This window comes from Strix uralensis, chromosome 8 (assembly GCF_047716275.1).
Source record: "Strix uralensis isolate ZFMK-TIS-50842 chromosome 8, bStrUra1, whole genome shotgun sequence".
NCBI classification, from domain to species: domain Eukaryota; kingdom Metazoa; phylum Chordata; class Aves; order Strigiformes; family Strigidae; genus Strix; species Strix uralensis.
The window spans coordinates 8,450,066-8,476,354 of NC_133979.1; the positions used below are offsets into that span (position 1 = coordinate 8,450,066).

At 36.7% G+C, this 26,289-nt stretch overlaps 1 protein-coding gene across 1 annotated transcript in view; it reads left to right on the forward strand.

The window, feature by feature from the left end:
* The window catches only part of BEND5 (BEN domain containing 5), a 970,982-nt gene that overhangs the window by 162,430 nt on the left and 782,263 nt on the right, over positions 1 to 26,289 (forward strand). The gene's annotated exons all lie outside the window — the stretch shown is intronic.

A 26,289-nucleotide genomic window follows, 5' to 3' on the forward strand; every position in this document is an offset into this window, starting at 1 on the left:
CTTGTGGGCTGTGTGAAGCACAATTTCCTTGTCATAATAGGCAGGTTGGGTAATGATGTAACAACTATATCAGGCTTTTTAAGATTTATCATTGAGTCAGTAACTGTACAGGTTTAGGCCTGGGTACAGTGTAGTGCAGGAAGACCCTTGGAGAAACATGGGCTGAACAGGAGGGAACTGCCAAGACCAGGTGAGCTTCCACTCAGGTGCCCCTTATAAAAGAGTGAGAAGCAGGAGATACTGGCTGAACAATTCAGTGTAGAATAGCCCCCTGAAGACAGACTGTTAGTCTTTTGCTAATCTCTTCGGCTGTGATCTGTAATCTCGTTTCAGGAGCCCAAAAGCATGGTGATGTGAGAAAACAGTAAGGAAAGATTGTGTTCTTTCTTTCCTACAAAGCCTAATGAGCAAGGACTCTTCCAGTTTATTATACAACATTGGTTGAATGCAAGAAAACATGGGTCTGAGTTTGAGAACAGCACACTGACAGGAATTTCCATATGCAGTGATAAAATTTGCAGGAGTTTCTTTCTTGCAACAAATGTGTATCTCTAGTTCATAAAGAAATGGTCTCCTTAAAGCTGCTGTGTCTTGGCTTTATTTTAGACACTCTTCTTCATCCCTGCCAAATGCTTCTTCTTTAGCTTACCAGTATGGATTAAAGGTATCTGTATATCTGAAGATGAACAAGATGATTTGGTTTGCTATCTACATATTGTCTCTGGAAAATGGGCTCCATTTCTTCATTTAGTTCACTAGTTACTATGTTTCTGGTAAATATTTCAATCCTAGGCATAAAGCAGCAGATGGGAATAAAAATTGTGGGTGCCAGGATGTGTGGGAGAGGAAAGGACTGTTAAATTATGAAAGGGAATGCAGTATTCAAAGAGAATAGTCTTTGTGGGGAAAGAGGTGGACTGGCCAAAATCAAGGGCAGGACTCAGAGTGCATAATGAGAGGAAAGAAGGAGATTAAAAAAGTGTGAAGAAAGAGGGAATAACAGACTACAAAAATCATTTAGATGGAAAAGTTTTCTGTAATGCTGTGGAGGAAAGAGGAAGCACAGTGCAGATGAGAAAGCAAACAGTGGGTGGAGAGCTGTGCTAATGCTCCTAATCTGCTTCTCATGTCCTTGTTTGTTCTCAGCGAGCTTGTATCTTTGACACTGTACCATGGAGACATACATACAATGTTGTGGGTTGTTTTTTTTTTTTTCCTGAGACATAGATTATTATGGGTTAGGTTATTAACCCAGCACTCCTAGTCAGACAGGTTTCCGCAACTTCTCAGATGGTTAGAAATAGTCTTCTAATTCTCAGCCTAAATTTATTCATGGCTGTTTTCTACCTATTCTTGCTCTGAGATTTTCTTTAGTATAAACACTTTGTTGCCTTCCTTGATTCCTTTAGTATATATATTCCTTTTCTTTAGTATAAACACTTTGTTGCCTTCGTTGATTCCCTATTTCCCTGATATATTCATATATATACAGTTCTTAATTTCTCATTTTTCTAGTCTAGGCAAGCCCCACTGACCCCATGTGAAGGTGGTTGTGCTTAGCTGCCACCCTGGGTGCTGTAATGACCCACCATTTCATGGTTGCTCTGAAAGAGCTCCCTTAATGGCAAGCAGTGTGTGTTCAATGCAGCATCTACCTAATCCGCTGCCTCTACATGGCCTGTCCCTTGGTAAAGTTCTTACTCTTGACAGTGCCTGACATCCTATATATAGTAGAAATAAACCAGGAGCTGACAGTTTGCAACATTATAAATAAATACCTCATACTGTGAGTGATATACAAATGTTGTATTCCTTTAAATTGTAGAAGATGAGGCTTTTAGAGTATGTTACTGGCATTTTTTCCTGTAACTAGGGGCTTAGGCTGCAGGCTAGGGAATGTTAAATAAATTTCTCAAGCTCTAATGACATCTTTTTTTTAAAACAATGCTGAATTGGAACTGGTGACCTTGTCATTGCAGACATTGCAAAATTTATTTTACAGTTTCCTCTACCAGCATTAGTAAAGAGTATGTTGTGAAGATGGGCAAAAAAATACAGCTGTTAGTGTGTTAATTTAAATACATATTTTTATGACCAGTGTAATGAAGATAAGACCAGCACTCCAGAACCATTTAAGTGACAATAAACAAAATAGTATCTGATAATATGCCTTTCTGTTCATTGACATCAGCAAAGATAAATCATATTTTTAAAAAGTACCTAATAGAATTGCCTATGCAGAATAATTTTAGTTTGCAATCCCAAAATTTTCCTCTGTCTTTTTTTTTAATGACAACCTCTTATTCTTCTCAGAGTATTACTGCAAGCTACTTCAAGCACCCTATCATTAATCCTGAAATATGTATATATCTTCCTGCATTGTTAGTCAGATGAATGTGCTGTAGCTCTTGTGATCACCTGAAGAAAATTACAACTGTGAGAGAAATATTTATATTGTAAATTTGCAAAATTTTATATGATCTCAAGTGCAAATATATAATTGCCTCCTATTACAGATAAAAAATTTGTGATATTCAAAAAATACCTCCAGGAACTGGTGAACAAATGGTGTCTGAATTTGGATTTGAATTTATGCACCTAAATTATGTAATCTTTGAAATCCCTCAAACCATTAGGTGTCTGAAGTCTGGTAGGTACCTGAAGATTTTGCCACTGAAGTTCTTTCTGTGCCTTCACTTCAGTGCATGCCCAGAGCTGCCTACGTCATGTGCAAAGATGTTTGTTCCTGGCTACTCTAAGTGCAACACATATTCTAAAAATAAGTGCTGTTTCAGTAATTCTTTCATTGAATTTAAAATGGAGGCATATATCTTCTATATCTTCTCTGGGCTCTAGTTTAGGACTAAGTGTTCCTAGGGGAAAGCATGGCCTTGTTTCTAAGCTTCCCTGGTTTCACTAGCCTCCCCAACTGTTGGCTCCCTGCTGGGAATCACAAAAACACATAGCCTTTCCTAAGACTTTTTTTTAGGAAACTGTGTCTTCCACCTGAGGTTTATGTGTCTGCTCCTTAGGTGTGACAACCTGTTGTGTCACAGCACCAGAATCTCTTGGTGGTCCCAAACTTCTATTGCCTTTTGAATTTCAGGGGAAATTGTGTGCCCAGCTTTTCTAGGTGTCTTCCAGTATTCCAGGCATTACAACAGGGCCTCCTAGACAATGGTTGCATCCAGCAGGGCTTTATGTTTGTAGCTCCTAAACTGAATTAGAAAAGAGCATTGTAATTGTACTCAGTACTCTCCAAATATCCCTCTTCCACATGGGCAGATGCTAAAATTGTTCTGTGGCTATCTTGTAAATCACTCTTCTCATTCTTAATCTCTCCTGTAAATGATAAATAAAACTTATTCCTGAAAATTATCCTTGATACATGAAAAAATCCCCAAGCATGTAACCATAACAAATACTCTGATCCTTATTCTACTATATATTTCAGTGTTACAAGATGTAGTGATGCTATTTTTAGTAATTTGATAAAGAAAACTAGTAATGTGGGGCGAAAAAAAAGAAACATATTACAGGTTTAGCTTTTCTTTTCTCTGTGATGTAATTGATCTGTTCAAGTCTAGCAGGTTTTTTATACCTTTTACTGAGACAAATCCTGAAATCCTTATTCTTTCCTTCCTCGGGACAATCTCCTTTTAACTTCAATGAGATAATAAGACTTACACTGCTTTGTAAAGTACTTTGAGATCTCTGGTGAACAAAATTTAAATATTATTGAAAGGGAAATTTGATTGAGTTTAGATTAAATAAGGAACTTTAGGATTCAGTTTATAGAGATTGCTCTTTTTTTTTTTTTTTGCCATGTGCTTCTTTATGCATTCATAAACTCTTCATACTTTTGTTACAGTGTGTAGTGAATTACTCTGCTTTTCTGTAGAAGAGTGTAGGAGTGATAGTTGTGGCTGGCCTTGGAGCAGGGTCTATCCTCCTGCTCTTGTACACAATCTGGCACTTAATGGATACATTTGCTTGCAGAATTACTTGTTTAAATAATTTACTTTGACATGTGGCTGCAGCATTACAAGTAAAATACAGATTCTTTATTTCATCTTAAGTAAAACCTGCCTTGTATAACAGTTTGTACTGTTAGCTAGGGCCAGGTAGGTCAGAACTTTAATGGAACAGCCCAATAAGGTAGATTACAAGTCCTTTTCAGTTTATGAACTTGGTCAAATTCATGAAACGTGAATAATGTTGCATATACAAATAATAAACAATTTAATAAGAATACAGGCACGTGTTTTGAAAGAAAATGATAGATTAAATGGAAATAAAGATGGAAAAAGTGTAATCATATCAGTTTCCTATTGATTTTTATTGAATTAGTCATATCCACCACTTAAGTACTTTGTAATCTACTGAAAATGCTTTTATAGTGTAGAAATTTCATTTTATGAGTTTGACATAATGCAATCAAAACATTAAACTAACATCTTCATACTAAGAAATTTCATCCCCATATTATTTTACAATTCTTTTTGATTAAAGGTAGTATTTCTAATGTAGTCATCTAGTTATATAGAAGTATCTTGACAGAAAGTACCAGTTATGTAATAACATAGTATTCATTGTTTACCAGTGTTCTGGGACTAGAAAATAAACTTGTGAAAGAATATACTAAATTTAAGTTAACATCTTGACACTAAGAGGATCTACTGCCATTTCCTCAGAAGCTCATGGAAATCTTATCACTGATTTGAAGTAAAATCAGTTTGGCACTGAAACAAATTATATGAATTATTTATGCTTCTCTCTCCCTCTCCCCACCTAAAACAAAAAGGAAGAGGTAATGAGAGGATTAGAGCCACCCAGATCTGGATCATACCTTACATAAAACTTCATACTGTCAGCCATTTGGGAGAGGAGGAGGAGGGTAGGTGTATGAAAGTGTGCATAATTCAAGTATGAGTGCAGTAGCCAAAGAGCTCTGCTGTAACTGAGGAGGAAAAGGATGCACTAGTAACACAGTGATGTGTAACTTCTGTGTTCAAAACCCATTTTCTCTGGCATTGTTAAGGAATTTCCTCAGGTAGGCTAAGGCAATATCATTTCTTTTATGTCTCTTACCGTACTGATACTGCACTGTCAGCTACTTATTGTACAGCCATTTCAGGCTGAATGAGGTGGACTGACTTAAAAGGAAAAATTGGCTTCTTTGAAAACAGTTGAAAATGGTTATCTTCAGTGTTGCCTTAATGTCAAAATAGTTAAATGTAATAAGTGATGAGAGAATAGATTGCATTGGGTTACATAGACCAAGGCTGGAAGGCAAATCAATTTGTATCCACCCACCTGTTGGTAGAAACCTTCCATTTCTGCTCTCTAACACAGCCCCTTTAGGGAGGGATGATCTGAAGAGCTGAGCTTTGAGGTACGATAATTCTTGCAAATGTACATTTGAAAATTTCCAGACACTTAATGTGTTTAACATTTCAAACTGTATGTTTGCAATATTTGTGGAGGCTGCAATTCAAACTATATTGGATTCCTGTATGCTTATTTGCAAGAATTTCATTAAGGATTGCTGCAATGTCTAAATTGCAGTCCAGTAGATTATATAAGACACTTTATTTCTGTCTGCCGCTGTATCTCTCACAAATTTGTTTGACTGGATCAGAATCCCTCCTCTAGGTATTGACAGAGGAGGTTGCTGCATTTTGGTTACTATAGCAGATCTCAGTGGATTGACTTTAAAAGCTGTGCTGTCTCAGTTGTGACTTCCATGTAGGGAAAAGCACCTGGTTTCTTAGTATGTTCTGGGCCCAGTAGCTGTGTAATGACTCTTTGGAGGTCAGATACAAGTATCAAAGAGATCTTTCCTGTCTTGTTTTTGGTTTTTGTATAGTGTAAGATGTCAATATTTAATGAAAAAGAAGGAACTCTCCAGCAGTGTTGTCAAGGAACAACATTTTATGAAAGGAAAAATATGATTTCATGGGGTAAATGCCACTTTTATAGGTCTGCAGGATCTGGTGACAGTGGGAGCTTTGCATGGAGGCATTTAATATCTGCATGAGAGAAAGCTTGGTCTGGGAAGTCTCTACACATGTCTTTAGTCACTTGAGAGCAAAATAGGAAACAGGTCATCTGAAGTACACTTAATTAGAACGGTCCTAAACTTCATCGTTTTGTGAAGAGAAGCTGAGGGAAAGGTATTGTTCCAGAACTAAGGCTAATATAACTTCCTGAGGACTGTTCTACGTTGTATTCAAAAGTAATGCTTCCCCATATCTTTAATTAATATGTATTTAAACACTATATTTAAATACTATCTTTAAATTTAAATAAATAAAATATTTGAATAAATTTAGTACAAATGTTTATTGTACTTAAATAATATCTTTATTTGCTCAAATCAGGTTTCTTCTCAAATTTTAGGGAATCTATTTAGCCCACGAGAAACTAATTTCCTATTTCTGTCTTCCGTCTGAAATGAATGCAAATAGGAAGTCATCTTAAAATGAGAGGTTTACCTTCATGTACCCAAACCAACAAGTACTTTATGCTCAAATAGAATTTTTACATCAACAAAGCAGGTAGCTGAATGTACAAATGAGCACTTACCTAGCATCTAATCAGCTGCTGTGCTGAACTGGAGCCTGAGGTTTTAACAGGTCAGCACACACTAATTAAATACAACTTTAAAAATTTTCTTTAGTGTTTCAACTGAGGTGGTTCAAGACAGTAGTAGGGCTAATATATAATACAGATTCTATATGTAAAACCACATAAACTTTATTCCAGAGCTTGTTCGAATAAGTAAGAATCTTTCCTTTGACTTGGATGGACTTTGGATTGAGCTCAAAATGGATATCTTTGTTTAAATAAAGAAGAAACATATGGTAGACATCTGATTCTCTTTCTGTTGTTTGTTCAGTTAACAGCTTCTTTAGAATCACTACATTTGTTATTGGAGTATATAGATTAGGGATGAAATTAAATAGTCTTCAAATTGCCCACTCAAATTTGTTCAGTTCTTGGAGGCAAACTGAGTAAATTAATCCCTGAGATTGGTGACCAAGATACCGTAATTCAGAATATTAATCCTTCCACATGTAGGCTGCTTTCCAGAGACTGGGGCATTATTTTTTTTCATTAGTAAATTCAGCTACTGAATCATTAGAGGCATTTAAAAAGAACTGTTGAAAATTCAAAAATCTAAATGCATATTATGTGTTATTTAGCAAATATTTATTTAGCTCCTACCAGTACAATTCCTTTCTTTCGTGTAGTTTGCTGCAGGTGTAATGTATCTCTTTTTCTTGTATCTACAAATATTAAAGACTTTTCTCTATGAAGAATGCTTATTTCTTATTCTTTTCTTGCCTATGGCTGCTATTATTATATGGCATTGGTCGCTGATTGTCTTCTTCTAAAATATATTCTCATTTGCTCTAATATTTCCATGTCTTCCAGAATATTTAATCACACAACATGTCTGCAGTGATAGTGGCTGTAGGCTAGTGCATAATGCAGGGTGACCGAATGCTTTACTAGGTGGATATTTTTCTACACAGAGAAGGCAGCAGCTGTTATCTGCCTTCAACCTGGTACAGCATGTTAACTACGCCAGCAGTAAACTGAGGCCTGCTCTTAACCATTTTTATTCACCATTTGTCCCCATTTTGCATTTATCCTGTTGGGAGATTTTTGTTTTGTTTCTGGAACCACTTCATATCTCAGTCAGCTTTGCTTTCTTTTCTCTTGTGTTCTCTGTTATGTTTTTTCATGTATTTTTTTCTCAGTCGTTTCTTTTTATTCTCCATTTCATTTCAGCAGCTCAATACCATTCAGAAAGATGCTGCACCTTTTGCCTGACTGTACATGTCATACCAGCTAAACCTATTGTCTATTTAACTTCTGCATCTTCAACTTCTCTTGTCATGCTCCGTTCTTTCTTGTCTTAACGCTTCTCTCTTTCTTCCTCCTCTCTTCCAGCCTCTCAGACATGTTGCGTTTCTGGCTGTGTATTTCATACTATGTGCATAGACAGCAGACCTCTGCTTGCCACAGCTTGCAGCACCACGTGTCTTGTCTTTTGTGATCACTTAAGAGAACCAAGCACTCTTTGATGTATCAGAAGGGAGGGAGGGAAGTTTTACGCAAATTCCTTTAAACACACAGGCATCCTTACTGTCTTCCATCATTGCTATTTATCATATTGCTGACACATGGATAGAAACCTTTTCCTTTTATGTTAAGCCTGGACTATGCAAAGACACTGGAAGGCAATATATACACTGCTGCAGCTTATGACAACAGCAAGGTATTTTTACAAGTTTGAGATATTACCCCTATTAAATAAACCAGGATAGTGATGAGGATGAATAAAGTGAAAGAGGCTATAGCAACTGCACATTTTGATAAGGAAAAAGATAACGGGAATTCTGTCATACAGCTTAATGAGGTAAAATACGTATAGCTGTAATACCCAAGTCCACAGTTGAGATTGGACACCGTGGTACATTACTTTGCAATGTATGTGCTTACGAACCTATAGTCTTTGGTTTGTCTTTGACTTCTCAAACTCATCTGTGACATATGACTGCATAAAGAGGTTTTAGACAGGAATAATGCACAGGAAGTTGGGGAGGACTGTACCAAATAGTAAACCTAAAGCATTTATCTATTTACTTATAGTTTGGTTTTATCCTTCAGTATGGCGTCAGTGTTGATATTTATGTCGGCAGGATGATTTGTGCTGATATTGTTTCAGGCTGAGACAAGATGACAGGAGAAACATAAATGTGTATAAATTGGGCTTATGGTTTTCAATTTGTTTGTAAAAGTGTTAATGGTGGAATTCAGCAAATACATTGTGAATAAAAATGAAAATGTCTACACATAGACTCCTCCCTACAGCCACAGTTTATGTTTGCATCTGCGAAGTGTACGCCCCTGACTTGGACCTGTAATTAATACTTCTCAGAGCTGAAATGTGAGTGCTAATTTAAACACTTATGCTGCTTTGTTTTCCTCTTAAAATTACACCCACTTCAAGAATAGTTGGGTTTTGACTGTTGAGAATCTGCTATACCAGACAGTGTAAATTTTTTTAAGGATGTATGTTTTGCTTTTCACTAAGAAAAGTAAATTATCAAATTTACTGGAATGTAGATAATTTGAAGAGATGGGGGGAGGTGGGTATATTTTTCTCTCTCCTCTCCATATCGATTTATGGGAACTATAAACACTCTGTTAAAAACCTTGAATATAACTCATCTGTATCTATTATGGGAGGTAATACAAAGACAAGCAGAGGCAAATGCTCATAGCCAGGTAGAAGTCAAAACAAAACTGTCCAGCAAAATGAGGCAGCTCATACATCTCATCAGCAAGTGTGACCCCTGGGCAGCCTGAGAGGCAAGTTCGTCAAGAGCTCATGCAGATGCAGCTAACAGGCTGCTGGAGATGTGACTGAGGAGTCTCTGGGGACACCTCTGCCATGGCCTCCTACAAGGTATTTACTAGAGTATGGGTCCTGCAGCTGCCATATGGGCTGTCTAAGGTTAAATGGACATTGGGCTTTGGTGTTAAAGCAATTCTAAATAGAAGGTAAAATCACCAGTTTCCACAAGAATCCATAAAAACAGTTAGCCAATTTAGCTTTATAATGCTATACAAAATGATAAACTCCATTTTGACTATATGCAGTGTCCTTGTTACTGGTATGTTCAGCATCTCTACCAGGAGTTCTGTGCAGGCTGGGGTGAAATTTAGCCTGATGAGTTGGCATATACTACAGTAGATTAAACCTTAATGGTTACATCATCATCAATTTCATTTGGTCATTTTGCCGATTTTTTTATTTCTGCCAGAGTAGTTTGGGTCTGAATTTCAAGCTATGCCTTTGTTAGCAACACTAATATAGGTATAAATCTTGGGTTCATACTAGGGCATACTCCTGTATACATTTTATCATTTTCTAACATATTTCTAAAGCTTTAAATGAGGTTATGGGAATTTACCAGCAAGTGATGCTTCTCCAAATGAAGGTAGTGCTTGTTCTATGTGTGTTTTACTACAGGTTTTTATTCAGAGAGAACCTGAGAGTTTGGGGCGAGGAAAAGGAGAGTTCAGATTAAAATGTAGAAATAAATGCCAAGTCATTGATACATTCCAGTGGCTTAGGGGAGTTGTATCTCCCTAAAACCTTTCTTTTTTTGTGATGCCTATTTAAAACTTGACAACAGTGTTGTTCTGCTCCGACTACTGCCTACCACAATGATCACAACCATCTTGTCACCTTCTATACCTCTCCATCTGTCTATATTCCTCTGTTGTCTTGCAGATGGTAAGCTGTCTAGGGCAGGAGCTATGTTTTTGTTCTTTGCTGACACAGCATCTAGTGTATAGCACTTGTCACAATTGGAGTCCTGGTCAATGACAAAAACTAGAAAGTTTTATGATGATAAAGCAAGTATTATTGTCAACTTCATATCTGTTAGAAAGTTTAGTTATGTAAATAACTAGTTTCCCATGAGTTTTATCAAATATTTTATGTTGTTAAATTATTTGCCATAAGCAAGTTGTCTTACTTACTACTCAGCATAAATTAAAAAAGATAATTTGAGCAAGGAAAGAAAATATTTATGAAGAGAAACCAGAGGCAGAAATAAAAGTGATAAATTAATGAAAACACCCTGAAAATGGCAACAGTCCAGGTGAGAATTATCTCTTATCTGAGAGGTCATTTGATATTATAAGGATGATGTTGCACCTGTATGTATTCTGTGCTGGGTTTGCCCACCTTTGTGATCCATGGTACAGCTTGGGAATAGTGAAGGACAAGGGTGTTCTGAAAAGATTTTGAGGGAAAATTACCTTCAAGTATAATAACCAGTGAGGAACAGGAATACAGTAGTGCTGCTGGGAGGTGTTAATATGGTTTCAAGTTTCACTGGAGACTGTAAGAGCAAGGGGGAAGAAATCAGGGGCATTTGGGATGTAATAACAATGAATAACCTTTAAAGAATTGCTACAAGATAGAGGTAGCAAGAGCAGACAGAAGAGTCCATGGCCCTGAAGCAAGAGGTCGTCCATAGCAAGGTGTGCCATTTTTGACTGCAGAAAACTGTAGACTTGCCTCAGGGAGAGGTCCCTCATGGGACAGGAAAAGGTTGTAACAAGTTCTTTCTATACTGTAAATATCATATGTCAACTCCGTATTGGGTCTCTCCTCTGCTAGCTTATGTAGACTAAAATGTCAACAACACACTTCCACTCAGTTTTATGTCAGTTTCACAAAAGCAACTATTTGTGATAGCTAGATTGGTAAGAAAAAGTGGATTATAAGTGTTTGGCTAAAAATGATCTAGAAGATTATTGTCCTGGCCATGGCCCCGGAATCTAGTTTTTAATGCAGATATAATTTTATTTCAACATTATAGAAATACAAGAAACTTCTGTATTTTACAAAAAAGATTTATGATACAAATTGTACACTCATTTTTATATTGTAGTCTTTTGGGAATTAATATTTCTTGCTACAGGGATGGAGAAAAAGAAAGAGGTATCGACCAAGTAGAAAACATAGATAATGTGTTTGTACAATGATGAGGAATTTTCAATAAACAGTTACCTTAGAAATGCTGTCAGTATGGACACATAGCTAAGCTTTGCTGTTTCATTCTGTACAGCCCCAAAGTCCTATATCCTACTGGACTATGAAAAGTGATCTTGCTTTTATATTATTATCCTAGGTTCTTGCATGATTTTTCCATTTGTATACTCTGACTACTTATAACAAAATAAGGGGTGGTAGCATTGATTGTGGTCATGAAGGCTTTTGGTTCAGAAGAGTGTTGTTCAAAGGCAGGATCATCTTTGTAGGAATACAGCAGCTGTTCCAGATAGTTTTGCTCCTGGGACATGGAAGACTTCAGAGAATTGATGCCCTCATGGCATCATTCTCTCATGCTGTTATGGTCTAGCATATTTATTTTTGTGTGTGCTTGTTGTTCTGTCCTCTCTTCTCTGATCATTTTCACTACAGACAAAGCACATTAAAAATATGTGAGTTACAGTGGCAGACACCAAGAAGAAATTGGATAATATACTGTGTAATGTAATGTATAAATAGGTATTGCTGTATTTCAGTTATGAAACTTAAAGATGGCAAATAGGTGAAAAACTCTTAAGGGATGCTATACAAGGCCTTTGCAGATCTCTTAGGCTTTTTTCAAATGCAAACATCAAGACTGCACTGACAAAAAGTGATAATTCCATCGGGTTCCTCAATATATATAAAGATATACTGCACAAGGTTTGAAAAAAAATTGGCAAACCTAAAAGCTGCTTACCACAGAGATAAACATAAAGCAGAAGCAAATGTTCATATTGTAGCAGATAACTGGTCAAAAAAGATGGAAAAACTTCAACATGCTTCTGTTCAGAAAAAATCTGAAGGCTTCCAAGACAGCTTGAAAACAGTCTCTGGCTGTAAAATTAGTGGTGTTATACCATTCTGTAGTGAAGATGGTCAAATGCTGTCAAACTGAATGAAAGGAAAATCCTCTGTCACTGGCACAAACATTTCAACAGTTTAATACACTGTCTGCTTAAAGCTCTAAATGAAGTTCTGCTGTTCCCCACGTAGGAGCAGCACTAACATCCACAGCGGTTTCTTAAAGTTCTCCTGTGACTATCACAAGGTGAAGCATCAGGCCCCCCATGATATTCCTCCTGAAACATTCAAATGCAGAAGACAATGCCTTGTCTAAAAGAAGGAGGAAAAATAATGAAGTTACATTTGTTTGCCAGTTTATGGGGTAAGGAGAAAATTTCTAAAGAGTTCAAAGACACAGAGAAAACATCTGCCTCTTGAAGCAAAAGAAAAGACCACCTGTGCTGTGTTAGTCATAAAAATATCTTTTTCTTTAGCTGCTGGACAAAATTCTTCCCTGAGCAATGTCAGGCATGCTCTTGAGTTTCCTGAATTTCCAGTCAAATTAGCTTTTGATCTAGGTGAGGCACAGTCCAGATTACTTTTTGCAATCAAATATACCTTAAAGTGAGTGCAATGGACACACTACAGCTTTATAAAATTTGTTTCAGGTGGTTTCTGCACAAATTGCACTGTCAAGATAGATATGTGAATACTTTTTTTTTTTTTTTTTTTTTTTCTTCTTATTTCCCAATGGAGTGGTAGCAAAGATTTTGGCCAAGATGGAATGGCAGGAATTTTCACTGTCCAAAACAGCAAGCACAATGTTTTTATATCACTCTCATCTAACACCTTCTGTGGTGTAACAGCTGCATGATGCCTTTAGAGGTTTCAGAAAGCAGTAGATGGTAGAGTTTCCCACTCTCAGACCTGCATATTGAAGGCCATAAATTTGCTGTCCTGCAGTCTGCTCATTGCGTGACTGCAAATTGTCGGTATGCATAGGCTGTTGGTGGCATGCACACTTGAGAACATGGGGTATCTTACTGACTGTTTTAGTTCTGCTTGTCAAGTTTCTTGGTCTGACATCAGCACAGTGAAGCAGTAGTTCTGTTCCAGCCTTGCTCTGGCAAAAAGCACATGAGGTTACAACTGGGAGCTGACAATGCAGTATTGAAATCTCCCAACAAATTCTGCTGCTTTGGTAATATGCTGTTTTATGCTGTGCCTTTCTAATCTTTTTACACATCCAGGATACTTGGGGAATGCTTTGGAGAAACCTGCCAAAGCCATTTCCTCTGGTCATTTAATGTACAGTGAATAGCACAGTGAGAGAGCAGTGAAAGTTGATAAGGATGTGTGGAAGGCAAGTTTTCAATTTGTAGAGTTGCTGTCCTCTGTGTTGGAAACTACAGCCAATGACAGTCTCTTCACCCCGCCTGAATTTGAAAGCAGAAGCAGCACTGCACTACAGAAGTGGCAGATCAAAGCTACTGCCATGAGTACAGAGGGCACATGTGTGACAACTGGAGCTATCTGAAAATTTCCCTAATTTCTCAGGGAGTCCATTATGTTGACTCTTCGTATGAAGAAACAAAGAAATCCCCATGATGATATTTAAACTATAGGGAATTACTGGACCTCAATGATGAACACTAATAGGAGAGCAGAGATGATTTTAAATATTAGTCTACAGAGGTGTCTATGTTCTACGTATCACTTCAGACTGCTCTGGATTTTGCTTGTTGATTAACGGGAACCTTAGTTGTCAGAAGAGGGCACTGAAGCATTCGTAGACTATATTTTTTTTCTTTTAGGGCTTGTATTTTTGCCCTTTAAATAAAAAAAACAGAAAAGGCATTACACTCATCATTCATACACTCATGAGTTGCAGAAGTCCCAAGAAAGAAGCATAACTATTTTGTATCGGGGAAGATTTGTTTGGAGGTTGTGTTATGATTAATGTAAATGGTCTATAGCATTCCTCTCTTGTTTAGGAACTGTTCACAAATTTTCAGTCACAAAAACTGGCAACAAGGGACCAATCTGATTATTATGTTTATTTCTATGCTATACCTACCTATCACTGTTTTTCAGAACCATTCCCAAAGTATCTCTATGGTTGGAGACAGAGATCTGGAGAAGACAATGTTCTTTGGAACTGAAGGAATAGGTTCTGTTTGGGATATTTCTTAACACAAAAGAAGGAAGATGACCTGTGATCTGGAGTTCTTGGGGTCCTACTGCTTTTATCTGTCCTTCAAATTAAGGATGTTAACTTTTGTTAGATTTATGGAAAGATCTCAGCTGCATATGGAGATATCTTTTTCTCTAATTCTCTGCCAAGTAATGCTAAAGGGATACATCCATCACTAAGCACTAAGAAATGTTTCTGGATCATCATCAGGTAAAAGATTTGGAGAAACCTGTGAAGGTACTGAAAGTCAGAGCTCAAGTATTTGTGCAACTGTACTGTTAATTTGAGGATAGATTAATCAAGTTGTAACAAATAATGCTATATGCCAGATTTATAAACGAAGGAAAGAATATGCATAGTTGCTTCTCCGCATTGTGAAGAAACAGGTCAGCTAGAAAGCAACACATTTAGCAATGGATATCTCATACTTCAACTATCTGGAAGATACATTGCTATTCTTGGATTACAGGAGGAAGGAGTATTTTCATCAGATCCCAAATTGATGGTCAAATGAATTAAGTTTAAGTGAATGTTCAAATAGTTATATGAAGCACCCAGATGGACATTAAAGCAATGGGGTCATCCATCATTAAGCCATTTGCATTAGAGAACCAGAAAAATTGTCATTGTTTGGGGCCTCTCTTGCATACTTGCATACCCAGTATTCTTTTATCTAGGTAGGCTGATTTATTCACCAGCTCAATTCACAGCCAGTTGCTGGCTGTGAGCCACTAATAATGGATTACCTATGCAGTAGCCCTCAAAGAGAAAAAGAAGATAAATTTTTATTACCAAAGCAATTTTGGCTCTGCTGTGAATATGTATTTTACGATCTCTTGTTCCATGCTAGAGCAAAATCCTTTCTCATCTGGAGGTTGTAGTAATGAAGACATGGTAGGCAAGTAGGACTGCTGTGGGCTTCTTGCTCCCTAAATATGACATAATCTCTCTGGATGTTGAGGCCCAGAAGAACTCAAAATCTGAAGAACTCATTTTACTTTATAGGAGGTAATTAACCTCTTCAAAAAATTTGGGGTGGAATTGATCCCAAAGAGGATGCCACATGGATTCCTTGAATAAATCTATTCATGCACTTTCCTCCTTCTTCTCTGCCTCTGATGAATATTTAAAATAAAAGCTACCAAGTACAGTCTATTCACATGGCATCAAATCAACAAATCAGGAAATCAGAAAATATATATGTTACTTCCAAGTTACTATTTCTTGGTGATTTCTTTCATGCTAAAAGTCTGCATACAACACAAAATAATTTGTATTTTTTTCATATGTAATTACTTATGAGTTTTTTCTGAGAGGCAAGTCAGCCCCCACAATATACTGCTTTTTGTTGTTCCTGAAGTTGCCCAGTGCTCTGACTTCACCTTCAAAATGGGTTAGCACAGTCTTCCTGAAAGTGGTGGTGATTAAATTTCAAAAATATTTTTGTCTGTTCCTGACAACTGTTAATGAGAAACAACTATTAATGAGAAATATGAGTCCAAACTGGGACCACAGGTGACTATTTTCTCTCACTTGTAGTACACTGCTAGCTAAGGCAAAGTTATTTAATTGGTTCCTAAGCACCTAATTTTTATAAGTGGGGCTTAAGTACTGAAATATAGGAAAGCATATTTCCTTGTGCTTACTATCAGCACAGTAACATATCAGTGTAGTTTAGGGAAAATCCTAGAAAGCTTCCTGAATTCTTCCCTCTTTGGAAAATGAAAGGCATTATCCTGTAATCTTTATTTTTATCAGAGAACAAACTTTTTTTTTTTTGGAAAAACACAGTACTCATTTCTCATTACTTTTAGTTGGAGCTTCACATAGATGTGAAGTAAGAAAATGTGACCTTTTATTTTGGGGGGGGAGGTAGTTTTGAAAATGATGCTTAAAATCTCAGGAGTTGTGAGGGCTGTGGTCTAATACAACAGTGATACTTTTTACAGACTAGTGAGAGAAACTGAACTGATATTGTATCCCTGTCATCTTCATCCTGTTACTTGTAATCCTTATAAATCGATATACAGATTGACTATGTATATGAATTGTGAAACATTTCTGTAAAGTAAAAGCAGAACAGTGTTTTCCATTTTCCAAACACTTAATAACAAACAGAAATAAAAATATTAAACAATAACACTGTACATTTGTTATCCAGGCAAGATTTATAATCTTTACAGGTTTATTCTGATAGGTCTTTTTTTCCCCTCTTTGAATGAATGTTAAAATAAAAGGAAGCAACTTTTTTCACATTAGTTTATTGTCTTTAGGAAGCAATATATTATAAACTAAAATTATGTCTCTGCTTTCTGTTGAAATGCAGTACACTTCGATGAAGTCTTTATACTAGACTCTCTTGTTTGTATCTTATTTTCAAAAAAAGAATAACTTGCAGAATATCCATGATGGTATTAAAGGAAAGTGAATTTATTAAAGATTTGTGTTGATAAGAGCCAAATTGCAGCAGATTGATATGGATAAAGTTTATCAAAGGTCATAAAAAATGGAACATATCAAAACATCTCAAAAGAAAAAAAAAGGTAAATTGGGATATCTAGATAAAAAAAATATATTAGTTCTTGTATTTATTTAATACAGATATTATAAAAAAATTATCCATGTAGAGTTTGATGATTGTAATGGTTTAACATAACATTCTGAAAAATGTGGTTTTTCTTCCTTCAAAGGTCAGAGTTTATTAGAGGAAAAAGCCACAGTGAACAATCTGTATTTTAACACCAGTAACTGAATTTTTGATAGTGTAGAACTGAAGACGACATATGATGTAGTTTCTCTAATTAAGAAATGGGAATCCTTTCTCCGTCAGATTGCTTCTTGGGGAAAACCCACTGGGTTTTTAACATTGCTTCCTCTCTCTGTATAATGACCTATCCTACAAGTTATCTTTTTCCTTTCATAATTATTTGTTTAGTTTATTCAGGGAAAAAACCCCCACCTTCTGAAGGCCACTAACACTCAATAAGCCTACACTATCCTATAAAACAAGTGAGAACATAGTTCTTTTGGAAACTCCTATTTATATATTTTAGGGATTAAATATAGATCACCTGGAATTGCTGGGGAATAGTACTTATTGCTCTCTTCTGCCTCACAAGTCTTTGGTGTCTACTTGCAGATCTTCTGGAGGGGTAGGTACACAGACCAAAAGCTAATGGAAGTATTTAAGGCTTGGCCAGCTTTCAGCAGCAGTGGCTATACTTGTTCTTGGCATTCCCCAGTGCTTTGGACATCTATTCGGCCCATAGGGTGTATCTATGTAGTCGATGAAGAGGTATTGCAGAGCACATTTCAGTATTCAGTTCTTTGTACTGTTGGCAATGGTATTGTTTGAAACTGGGATTGTCTGAAGATGTAAGAAGAGCAATGTCTAGAGGGACAGGTGATATGTTAGAACAATATAGCTGGAAAAAACATACAAGCTGTCTGACATACAACTGTCTTGCTTTTAAAATTAAATATAAAAATACTTCTGTTACATAATACAGTTAAGGTGGGGAATCTTCCAAAAGCCAGAAAATTCAAAGTGAAGCCTGGTGTTTTATCATTAACTTGTCCTCTTGTATGTGTCTTTTTCACCACAGTGTAAGTGAAATATGAAGTGTCATCATCCCCACTTTAAATTTTTCTTCTTTTGTCAGGTTCTGTCACAACTCTACTGTGTCAGGTGTTCTTGCTGTGGGAGTACAGGAAGAATAAATGGTAGAAGACCTATACAGCAATACCGAAACACATCTGTATGAATTGTACAATGACACTTAGGCTTGACAAGGGGAGTAAAGAGATCAGGCTGTAGCTCAGAGTTGGATAAGGAGAAATTACTCTGTCCAAGCACTTCCTCCTTTGAAAAGATCTTCAGGAATTTTAAGGAGGAGGAGGAAAGTGATTTGATGCCCACAGGGAAGATATGGGCTCTTAAATTCTTTAAAACTGTAATCATCCTTTTATTAGGAGTTGGCCTGCCATGATGGGATCCTAGCCCATGGTTCAGGCTTGGTGGCATGACTGCAGCACAGGTACTTCTGCTAACAATAATCAGATTTGTAGAAGGCACTGTTGTAAAAAAAATCCCTCCTCATAAAGGTGATGGAATAAGTGTTGGCATTATATTACGATATTTTAAGCATATGAACAAACAAAAGAGGCCAGAAATAAGAACTGTGACATCAGTGGGACTTTGTCCTTTTGTAACATAAATTTTGTACCAATGAAATTTTACTGACTTCTGGATAGTTACTTCAAACTTGCACAATTTTAAAAATATAAAAAAATGGGTGTTTTTTCTCTTTGATGTCTGTGTTTCAGTGTTTTAGGGTTCATTTTTAAATATATTTGACACAATTTGACTTTCACGTGCTACTTTGTTAATGATAGTCTTTAAAATATGAGTATGCTTGCATTTAAGGTTCCAAATATGTGCTTTGTATACGGAAGACAAATGGGAGATGTTTCCATCTACCACTGATGGGAGATGGTATCTAGATGTCCTCATCCATAGGAATTGAAATAAAGAAGAGATTATGGCTTATAATAAAAGCTTATGCTAATGAATGAACTTCAGTACTCCAGGGTGCTAAATCTACTTGCCAGAGAAGGTGTCATAAAACTCTTCTTTTTCCAGTGAAAGAGAAATGATAGAACAACTGAAAATTAACCATCATATTTTAAAAGCACTTTATCCACACACACTACACATAAAAGTAAGTGCACAAATCATTGAAATGTTGTATCTATTAAATGGCAGTGTATCTATGGCACAATTTTCTTTCTAAAAAGTATGAAAAGCCCACAGCCTTTGGCAAGGTATTTTAGCTCTTGATTCTTTCTCTCTTATGCATATGTAGTTTAATCTGACCCACCCAATGGAAGAAAAAAGGGTTTCCTCGAGCATCAGTATTTTCTTCAAAATGGTCATTTTCATATTTTATGCACCAAAAAGGGTTATAATACCTTCTTACAAATAAGGTAATTTTTTGTAATTTTAAAGGAGAAAGAAAAATAAACTCTGGGTGCCACCTGGTAGGATATAGAAGCTGCAGGTAAGCACACTAATAATACTTAATGCTACCATAACATGCTGTGTTTTCAGCACTGTAGGCATCAAGTGATGAATTTTCAGAACATTTCCTGTGCTCCAGGTAAATGTTACTAATCTCTTTAAGGAATCTTCTTGGTCTTGCTGAGCATAGTGCCTGTGTACTTGCCAGCCCTGGAACCGCTGAAATAGGCTTAATATTGCATTTGCTGAAGTTTGTTCTTTCTCTGTCCACCCCTTCTTCTTCCTGCCCTTTTCACCAGCTCAGACTCTGCTTCTTCAGAGAACCCCCAGTGAAAAAAGCAGTCAAGTTATTTATTTTTTCTGAGTTTTCTGGTTTATTTTTTCTGAGAGATCTGGGTGAACACAAGGAAGTGGTAAGCTCCCGTCATGGTGTAAAGGAAGGCAGCTTTCCTTGCAACTGTCCAGACATTGCCCCATAGAAATAGTAAATACTGTTCTGTGCAGTTTGTTGTTGTAGTAAGTATACATACATATTTGCCAAGCTGGAATCCCTGCATGTTGCTAAATTCATATTAGCTAAAAGAGACAGGCAGCAGTAAGTGTAATGTATTGTTACAATTAATGTTCGAGCCTGTCACCATGTTTAATTAATTATTTGTATCACACTAGCAGTATGTTTAGTGTATAATTAATTAGCCCGGAAGCAGAAGAGCAAGGAAGGACAACTTGAAAACTGGTGGTGAAAAGGTTCCTGGCATATGATAGTTAGACTGGTTCATTCTGTCTTTCTTCATTGTGGAAGCTCTTTCAGTGTTTTTGATTTAAAATAAACAAAATGGAGCCCTATGTATTTCCTAAAGAAATTAGTGCACCATTTTCTCTATGTGGGACATTGCATTAGTCCCAGGTTAGTGCAAGATGTATAATACAAGTGCATGAATTTTTTTGATCTCTGTGTTACCTCTTAGGCAGGAAAAACATCAGCTCCAATTCAGTATCTGTCAATGCTCCAAGTGGATGTGTTACATTTTTCTCACTTCCCAACATGACAGACACTGGGACTGTGGCTGTGTCTTGGTCTTTCTAGTTCTGGCAGCTGAATTCTAATACTTGCTCGAGGCTTTCTCTGACAAGTATGCTCTTTGGTAAGGATGCAAGGAGCTTCCTCTGCCTTTGCACTTAAAAGCACTGCAGAGGCAGCTCTGTTGCTGCTACCTGGGGCACATGGGGAGTGAAGCAGGCAGGAGAGAAGGCAGGCCATGCCCTTGCCTCTCTATTTCTCCCTTGACCTTTGTGTCAATTCACTTTGTTGCTGGCATTAGGGGAACAGGCTGCACCCTTTCCAGAGACGTAAGCCAGTGCACACTCAGTGGAAAGACCTGCAGGGGAAATCAGCAGAGCACGGCATTGACGTTTCTTCCAGGAGTGCTGAACACACACCATGCAATCTGGAAGGCATGAACCTGTCACCTGACACATGTGCCTGCTGAGGTATTAGGAGTGTAAGTATGGGAAAACAGACCCTTGTGGAAAGATACGTAACACAAAATACATGTAGGCTGGAAATGAAAAAATGATGACTTGAACATCCATGCTCAGTCTAGCATACCAGGACTACTGGAGTCAAGGAAAAATGCCATTTTACAATGTGCTGTTAAAGTTGTTACTCTATTAACAATAGGATCCAAGTAAATTAAATACTGATTTCACTCATTGCATTGTTTTTCACTGGGTTTATCTAGCTTGCAAATCAGTGTCACATCTGGATGAGTGAATCTGTGGTGATAACAGATAGCCGCACACACATAAAATGTGACATAAGGACAATGTGGTATGTAAGATTCCTACTGGTAAATGCTGCCTAGTTTTGTAACTTGCCCAATGCTACCAAAATCACAGCTATAGCATTAACAATTCAAGTCAGGCATAAGTTTTTCTGTCTCTGAATAGAGATCCCTACAATGCTTACACTCTCTAAATATAGATACTGAGAGGCTGTGGCATAATTCTCTTCTCCCTCGACCTAAAAGCAGTCACGAGTAAAGTCACTGAAGCAATTGGTTACTGTCGCATAAAACTAACAGAATGTGTTTGGCCTACGGTGAGGTTCTTAACTTGAATATCCTTACATTTATTTGGGTGGCAGGATCTTTACACTAGTTCTTAGTCTTTTTTTTTTTTTTTTTAATTTATTTAAATGGAATAGTCTCATGGCAACTGTTATTTGGAGGTGAACATCAACAGGTGAAGGGACCAGTTGTGATAATGTCTAAACAGTAGGCAAGAGAGGGACTGTAATGCCAAATTTTAAAGATTTTTTTTTCTTTTTTTATTGTTTGGGGAATAAAGGAATCTATGCTATCTACTTTGCTTATAATTCACTAAAATGGGTCAATGCTTGAGCTAGCAGTTGCTCTGAAATTACAATGACTGACTGTAATTAAGAACTAATTTGTAGTCATAAAAAAGCCAGATAAGGGGCTATCCACTTCATGAGAGATGAATATAATCAGGATAACTGGCACAGCTGGTGGCCATAGTCTGTCCTCAGTGAGCACACACATTTCCCATAATTCGTAATAGGACTTATGTATCTGCCTCAGAAGGTGAATACTTAAGAAAATTTCCTTTAGATCAATGATTTGAAGCGTTAAAGCTTATAGACTGTGGGGACGGGGCTTAGGGAACACAGTGCAACCATTTATTAATTATACAGCATTAGCATTCTGATTGTTATTATGTAAATGAATCAGGTAGATGTGTTTTGGTTTCCTAGAAAAAGTCAAGTTTGTTTCAGAGGAGGATATCAATGCTGAATGTGCCATTTTATTAATATAAGCAGGGAATGACTTCAACTGAATCCATTCTTCAGTTGCATTTGAATTTGTGGACTTATTTTCCTTGATATAACAGGCAGACCTAGCAGCAATACCCTGTAACCTTTTCATCTGTGATATTCAACTAACTTCTGTATGAAAACAGTCAGCTTTAGTTTTATTGCAGAAAATATATCTATAAAACCCTGTTAACTGTTTTCCTTATGCAAAACAGCAATTATGACCTCTTTGACTTAGCACTTATTCTACAGAAATAAGCAATTGCCATTTGGCTCTATTCATTTTGTACTTTGTTTCACACTTTCTTAAGATGTATCAGCAGACTTTTAATTATCCTGCAAATGATTCTATTAAGCATTCTCCTTGCATATTAAATGCAGAAGACATTGTTTTGAGCTTCCTTTGCCTCCTGTGAATAGAATGTGGGCAGACATAGAAAAATCAAATTATTTTACTAAATGAAAACAACCTGAGCAGAAGAAATCATTTTGAATAATGACAGCTTGGGTGAGAGTGTCACCATTTTCTATCAGTTTGCTCTGCATCACATAGGAGCTCACTTGATGGAATGTTAAAAAAAATGTGTCTAGTAAAAATAAGCTGTGACAGTCTCTAAGTAAGTGTAATAAATCAGGAGGATTTTCAAAGGGAATAAAAAGTGTCATTTATGATGGTTACAGCTTATACGCCCACTATGATTCCTGTACTGGTACAGTTTATACTCTCCCATGGTAGATAAAATTATTACTTGATCTGTCAAAATGGAGTGACAAAATTTTTGTGGGTAGGCAGCTTATTTAAGAATAGTAAAGTTCTATTGTGTGTTTGCTATCCTAACTCAAAGTGCTGTAGAAAACAAGAAATGAGGGAAAGCAATCATTGTTCAGAAAGCTGATATAAAATTGGGAAAAAAAAACATTAATAGCAAAAATCTTAATGTTTTACCCATAGGAATCTAGTAGAAGAAATAATAAACATATTTTCATCTGAAAAGTTATTATTTCAATAGCCTGTGAGACCTAAATTCTAGCAGTTTTTCTGTAATATAATGAATTGATAATTCTCAGAAAAAGTTTTTGCTCGGCAGGAAGTGGACCAGATTAATCTCTCAGTTCCAGGTGTTCAAAACTGGATTAAATCCAAGAACTGACTGTGATTGCATAGTGCTAGCTCAGATTTGCCAGACGCCTGTATGTGACCAGGACATTCAGAGGTGTGGAATATTTATGCAACCTCAAGCACTAAATGTATGGGCAGGTGCACTTCATTGCAGTTCCTGTGAAACTTGTATATAGGTGGAAAACTGTCTGCTCTGAAATTTGGAAGTGTGAGCATAAAATGGACTCCATGCCATTTCTTTAAAGAACGAAGCTTGCTTTGCTTCTAAGTGTGTTATGGGAGATCATACATTAGGTTTGCAAATCACTGTCATTTACAGAGGTTCTGTTCCTCTACGTTTTGAACCCATAATCAAGAAGTAACCAAGTTACCGTGTAACTCACCGGTAAAGGCATCTAATACCAGAAGGCTTTTAAAGCTAGTTAAAAATATGGCTAGAATTAAAGTCAGCAAGGTATCAAAAGTAAATGAAGTGAGTATGTTTTGACAGTAGGAAGGAATACTTACCTTTGGGGTGGGTTGTGAAGGAACATCATGAATCTGCTATGATTTAAAGCCTTTAAATTGTGATTAGGAGTCCTTCTAACTCCTTAAACCCACCATGAGGTACAGCTGAAACATGAATAAAGGCCAGACATACTCTTCTGTACTCTTTTTTCTCTGCTTGCACATTTTGAAAGAAATGTTGTGGAGTTACACTTCCTGTGCTAAATGTGGAGTTTGAGTTCTGTGCTCTGTTAGAAAAGGCATTTAGAGGATGAATGCATTTGCATATTTTCTGAAGAAATGATCACAGTTGAAAGAATGGTTCCAACATGAGGAATAAGCCCCATATTTCAAAATTGTTACTAATTCCCAGTTACCAGATCCCAACAGTTCCTACTGGACAGCTTAAACCTCAAGTACTCTGGAAGGAACATGGTTTTAAAAATTTTATATTGAGTGATCTATAGTGAATAGAAGTATATCTTCACTTACAGAACAACTCCTTTCTCTCTGGTATGGCTATTTATTGAAGCTATTTTCTATTCACACAGCTGCGTAGCGTATTCACATAGCTTTGTAAGGGAAAAGGGGAGTTGAGAGAGGAAGCAATCTGAATTGTGAAACTATTCCCTTCTCTTCGGATGAAAGACAAGCTGTAAAGTGGGTATCTGGATTTTCCAAAATACCTAGTGAGATACTGCTTTGGGGCTACCCGTAGCAAAGATGATCTGGTTTTCATGGACTGCTGCTTGTATAGCTGCAAGAATACTTGTTACAGTGCCTGTGGCAAGTAGAGTCAAATTGGACTTCTCCCCATAAAAAAATTGGCATTCTAGGAAAAAGAAAATGTTCCCTTGTACCAACAGAAAAGTCAGCATAGTGAAGTCTCACTAGGCGAACAGCAAAATTCATGACAAAAGTAAGCAGAGGACATCAAACACACCATAGATTTCTTTTTTTTTCCAAGAGCAGAGTCTTCTAAATATAGATTATAGTAATTTACTTTCAAACAACTCATTTTCAGCATCTGACATGTTCATTAACCCCAGGTAGAAAAATTATTGTGGTGCATTAATTTTTCACCAATGAAGACATTAGTCATATTTGCAAGTATCATTAGTGTCTGCCACCGAGGTGGAAAAGTCTTACTGTCTCTCTCCAAATGGAGGATGCATTAGAATGTTAACTAGGGTCTGCTGAGTTCTGTGGGTTATCAACCCTTGCACACTTTTATGCATTGAATTTTAATTAGACTTTTCTAAAAGTACATCATTAAAAGACATGTTTTATAAGTGAATAGGACAGATATGTAATCCTTTAGTAAAATAAGGTAAAATGTACAAGGATTTAGTGTAAGTATTCTGATAGTTCTTCTGACAATATGAAGGGTACAAGTTCATATATTAAACTGTATGTGTGCTCAGCAATTATAAGAAGGAAATGAGATCAGAGGTATTATAGTCCACTGAGGAGGGAAGGGAAGAAGGTTTCAAAGGTGCCAACAGCAGCAGGTATCTAAAGGTAAGTGAGGGTGGAGAGACTTGGGTGTTTTTCTTCCCACTGTTTTAACATAAATGTCATACACAGTACATTCCTGAAATAAAGACTAAGTATTGGAAAATGTCTCAGAACGATTGGCTCCTATCTTTCTTAGATGCTTTTCTGTACATTCTTTCTACTAGATGCTCACAAAGTCTTTTATCAAATCTTTATTTAAATGGTTTTGCTTTGGATTTATCTATGACCTATTTTTTTAATCCTTTGTGGAATAAAATAGTCCTTCTAGCTTTTGTTAAAGACATGAGAAAAGGAGAGCAAGTTGAAGCAATGTTGCTCTACTTAAATTTTTTAACACTAAAACAATGCTCAAATTTTATTCACTGAAGTATAAGACTATATCTGTGCAGTGGCTAATCTTTCAGAACTTTTTTTTTTGTAGGTAGAAGAGTGAATGTGTGTCTTACTGATAAATATGACTAAATCTTAGTCAGGAGCCAGGGGGAATTGACATTCCCTTTAGTAATGCTTGTAAAACTTCAAATCGGTTATTCTCTGTTTCCCTGGTTCCTTCCCCTTTCACTTGAAATGTCCAATTTTCACTTAAATGAAAGAGAGGGCATGAAGTAGCTCGATGTAGAGCCTGCTGAGGACAGTCAGCAAGTTCACTAACTGGAGTCAACATAACGTGATGGAAACCATACCCATCACCAGATCATGCCAG